Below are 5,788 nucleotides of genomic sequence, written 5' to 3'. Positions count from 1 at the left end.
GACTTGACAAACACACAACGCAGAGACTCATAGTTCGTCTTTGATTAACTTATCTCTGTTTTAGATTAGTTGCAGTGCTACAAAGGTTGCACAAAAAAGGTATCGGTTACAAAGAGTCTTTCTTATAAATTAATCAATTAGATAAAGACTGAATGAGTATTATCGTTTTATTCGTAAGTTTTATTGGTTTTAAAATATTCAGAGAATTTGCTTTTGCTCTGTGATATGCGTTCTAAATACTCTTGTTAATAATAGACTTTATAGTATTTTATTGTTTTATAGTTAAGCAATTGACTGAATATTCATTAAATTACAATTTAATTACGTAAAGGCGTCTTAATGCATATTCAAATTCATTATTTAATACTCACCTTCGCAGAATTTTGAGTAAAGAAATTTGAGATAAAAAGGATAATTCAACAGAGAGACGGTATAGAGATAGATCAGAATAGGGTCTGAACGGTGGCTCAGTGAAAGGAACTGAAGTATTTAGGCTTTTTGTATGTTTATAGTAGAGGAGGACAAACAAGCATACGTGTCACCTGGTGTTAAGTGATCACCGTCGTCCACATTCTCCAGCAATACCAGAGAAATCGCAAGAGCGTTGCCGGCGTATAAGGAAATTGAAGGCGTATTTTGAAGTTGGAAACTTGTGTCGTATCGTCCTGAAAACACCGTACAAAGAAATTCATTTCACAGGTTGGTTTTTATGTGACGGAAATTTCATTGAAAACCGCACTGTAGATCAACGCCACACTTTCAGATCATATCTAAATTTGTGGCGTTAAGTGCGAAGGTGTAATACGGTGCCAGAAATCATTTCAAACAGCTCTCCGGATGTTGGTATTCGCTGTGGTGATAAATGCGGTAGACAGACAATGAAGCGGCGTATCTACGCAACGCCAAGTGATCTAGCCTATAACAACTGAGCACTGGATCTCTGACAAATTGAGCAGGTCTGCAATGCATGCAGTCAAATGGTTTTACGTTTTTAATGGCGAGACCTGAGATGAAAGCAAGAATCCATTAACCAGCAGGACCGTGGCTATGTAAAGCGTTATAGTATGAGCCGGCTTGAAGAATTAGTATAGTTGGTGGTTTATCGATGAAAAATGATTAACAAAAAAGCAAATTCAATATTTACCTGGCAAAGGATAAGTACTTTTATCCTGATACATTCTATTGTAATTAATTAGCAATCTTCTGCTACAACTTAACATAAGCCAATGTTCAAAAAAGATTTGCTCATTGGATAACTATTATAGCCAATCATATGTTTGAACTGATCGATACAGAGCCTTCCACCTTTTACGAGTAGGTTAATGATATGAAATCCTATGTTATTTGGTATCTTTCCAGTGCAACGTCAATATACTTTATTAACTTAATCAACGTGATATAAAAATTAATCTGTTTGTTTCTTATTTAAATAGTTGCTCATTATTGCACTTAGTGTAAATGTTTACAGTTTTTGAGATTGCTTTTACGTTAAATGAAAAGGTATTTTTGTCTCGAAATTGATTCTTTAGAATTCTTTTTGCTATCAATTCTAACACTATCATCGCTTCGGAAACAAATGGTGCTATGAGAGAAAATAAGCAAGAAACTCTTGCAGCATTCTTTATTGTGCTTTTTTTAATAAATATACAGTATTGTACTGTCATTCTTATTGCTATAAAATAATCATAATCTAGTCCCAGGCTGTCCGATCACTTAGGTATTTAACTGTGAAGTAGTAGGATTTACGACATAGCCATTTTTTAATAAAATATTTAAACATATTTATAAATAATGCATGAACAGTGGCTGGAACTTTACCCTTAAAGCTATAATTATGGATCTTATGAAGCCTACTAGAATTAGTTACAAGTAATCCCTCATTTCTAGTGTTTTATTAATGTTGATCACTACTTAGAGCAAAAAGGTTTTTGTGATCTATTATTAAATGTTCCTAAATGTCACAATGAACAGTCATAATAATATTTGAAGCTGATATATAACACGAACAGCTCTCTTTGTCATCTAACAACTCGTTTAATATAGTAAATTCCTAATTAATATAATTTGTGTAATATATATTTTATTGCCTTAATAATTAATAAACAATTATTTAAGTTTACTTGCACGTGGCTTAGTTGAGTGTTATATAAATTAAATTATGTATTTCACAATATTACCTCATGCGCAAGTCTAATAGAGTTATATTTTATAGATAAAGTTATTTTATATAATATAATGTACTATGGTGTCATCTCATGGGTTGATACTGTATAATTAATGTCTCAGATAATGTGAAGGTTGCGGAACTTCGAAGGCTACACTCAGAGGTAGTATTGCATTTAATTGCAGCTATTTTATCAAACCTAAGACATAGTTTCATTTATATACTATGTTCATATACCTAGACTTTATATTTAGACATATTGTTGTTAGGAAACCAATTCTTACAAGTTTTTAATTAGCTTCACCTGTATACATTTTTGTTTGTTACCAACACACTTAGGCACGATTTTGACCCACTTTAAACGTAAACTAAATAATTTATCGAGGACTGATGACAATACATTAATTATACCATTTTTCAAGTTTTTTTTAATTTATATTATTGCTGTCTATCGTCTATATGACAGGAATTGCTGTAAATTTTAAATTTCAACCAATATCTTTAACCGATTTATCTAATATTAGTAAGTTTTCGAATACCAAAGAGAATTTTGAATTCAACAATACAAATTAAGTGCAAGTTTAATGCTAAAAAAACACGCCTTTATACTAAACTAAAAATTCTATAAAAAGCGTGTTTTATAGTTTTTTTAACTACTGTTTTAAGAGTTCTGTCGAAATAGAATTTAAATCGCAATTGTAGAACCTAAATTACCTGATCTGAAAATAAATATTTTTATTGATCAGATAATTTACGTTGTTAATATCTACATAGCAGTAATTTTCGTTTTAGTTTTAATTTCTTCTTATTCATAACATAAAATTGTAGGAAAAGTTAGATTCTATATAATATTATGCAATGTGAACATCAACACTGTGACTACTGTTTCTTACATTGGTTTCTTCCATTAAATCAATAAATATTTGTTTTCAAAACTAACAGGTTCAATTTTCGAACTGGGTTTTTTTTTCAATCTATGAATGCAGTTTTTCTTATCACTAAAATCGAAGACATAGTTATTCAGAACACATCATTGTGTCATTTTAATTTTTTTAGACATACCAACGTTTGTTTACATTGTTACATTATATTTTTTTTACGAAAATAAGGGACGAGACGAGCAGGACTTTCAGCTAATGGTAATTGATAAGCCCTGTCCAATATAATGAAGTGCCACTCAGGATTCTTGAAAAACCCAAAAATTCTCAGGGGCACTACAACTGAGCTCCTCACCTTGAGAGATAAGATGTCAAGTCTCATTTGCCCAGTAATTTCACTAGCTACGGCACCCTTCACACCGTAACACAGTAATGCTTACACATTACTGCTTCACGGCAGAAATAGGGGCCGTTGTGGTACCCATAAATTGTCATAAACTGCAATAAATTTAAAATCTTTAATGTATACTGTATTCGATGCAATAAATTAATTTCCATTTCATTTATTCGCAAAACTTATATTTAAATAAGTCTTATAGTTTCAGACTAGCCCATACTGACCGATCTAAATGGACCACCCTGTACATTAATTAGCACCCTCGAACTGGTCCCATTGAGAACATTCCCGATATGATAGTCGAAAGATGGCAAACCTACCTGACTCATCCTCATTTCCACTATCTCAGCTCACTGAATTTGAATTTATACGAAAATTAACGGACTTTTGATGGAATTAACTTGAGATGCCGCTCATGCAAATCTTAACAGTTACGGTTGACTGAGTTGGTAAGAGCACTCGGACGGAACCCAGGAGGCGCGGGTTCGAGGCAAGCATCGTCCATGAATTTCGGTATAAATTTAATTTTTATAATTTAAACAGATTGTTATTTTTAAGTAATATTCCCCTGGAATCTGTTAAGAATTATTATCAATACCAGTATGAACCGGTAATATAGTAATTGTGTTTTTAATTTTTTATGTAAGACATTGATACATGCCATGGGCCTTTTCTTATGTCATGGTATGTGGCCACCCCAGTCATGAACGTCAGTGATACGGTGCCGAATAATTATTATGTTGTTTAAGCAATGATATAAGTATGGTGTTCATATGATTACTATTTTTTTAAGGTTAATCAGAGGTTTTTACACGATGTTTCATAAAAAGGCATAAAAGGCATTTGTGTTCTCAAAATTGATTCGTTTAGAATTATTTTTGATGTCATTCATATAATAGATACTAATACGGCTTCGGAAACAAATGGCGCTCTGAGAGAGAAGAAGCGGCGCAAGAAACTCTCTCAGCATTCCTTTTTGCGCTCTTTTTAATGAAGTATACAATATTGTACTGTCATTGCTATTGCTATAAAATTAGATTATGAATCTAGTCCCAGGCTACCCGATCACTTAGATATTCAGCTGTAGAGCCATTTTTTTTAACAATTAAATTTATTTAAGACATTTAAATTTATTTATAGATAATGCCTGTAAAGTGGCTGGGACACTATTATAAAAGTGTATACATTTCTGAATTTCTTTCTGAAACAAACATACAGCTGGTTGATTTTTGTTTTTTTTTTATGGGAAAGGAAATACATACAGGTCACCTGAAGGTATGTGTTGACCGCGGCATAATCTCTTCTGATTCATCTTATTGAATTAGAGCGGTACCATCGGATGATAGAAACAGCATCCTTGTTTCAATCTCATTCTGACTTCAGGGACATAATAAGGGACGAGACGAGCAGAACGTTCAGGTGATGCACATTACTATACAGTGCCACTCAGGATTCTTGAAAGACCCAATAATTCTGAGTGGCTCTAAAATTGCGCTCGTCACTTGAGACATAAGATGTTAAGTCTCATTTGCCCCAACACAATAATGTTTACACATTACTGCTACACGCCAGAAATAGGCGGCGTTGAAACTAGTCGGTACCAACACCGACGAATTGTGAGCAAAGCCGTTTTAAATAAATCATCATTTCGGCCGAAAGATCGCCATGACGATCGATCCAACGCTGCTCTCATCTAACCTATTCTGGCGATCTTGACAAGTTCATCGGTCTTGTCTGTCGGTCTTGTGGGGGGCCTACCAACCATATCCTCTAGTACGTGATCGTCATTCAAGGACTTTACTGCCCCAAAGGCCAAACATCCATCGAGCTATGCGCCCTGCCCACTGCCACTTCAGTATCGCAACCATCTAGATTCTAGGCTATTTCGATGTTTAAATAAATAATGATTTTATAATATAGTAGCTACAAGAATGCTTTTTATTGTACTTTTCCTTGAGGTCAAATAAATATGTGATCAATATCACTTGTAGCCACTGCCGCAGTCGTAACGACCTCATCCGCTTCAAGAATTCCATTCAATAATAATGCTAAGGTCGTGTGACAGTTTTTACTCAACGCTGAATGGCATTTGTCGCTCGCTTCATTGATTCCTAATAAGAATCGCTTCATTATCATAAACGTTCACGATTTCACGTTAACTAGCGGAATTGTTGGTCTGCTGTACGATGTGCGTAGTTTCTTAATGACAAGACCATCAAGGCAATCTGCTCGTTTCATACGAAAATGTTTGTAAATGTTTCAGGTTAGAAATTCAATAAACACAGTAAAAATACTGGCGTCAGATGGTCTAATAATAATAAAGAAACTACTATATAAGCAAATAAATAC

Source organism: Leptidea sinapis, chromosome 40 (assembly GCF_905404315.1).
Source record: "Leptidea sinapis chromosome 40, ilLepSina1.1, whole genome shotgun sequence".
Lineage (NCBI taxonomy): Eukaryota > Metazoa > Arthropoda > Insecta > Lepidoptera > Pieridae > Leptidea > Leptidea sinapis.
The sequence above is the reverse complement of the archived record's forward strand: the minus strand, read 5'-3'. Positions refer to the sequence as shown.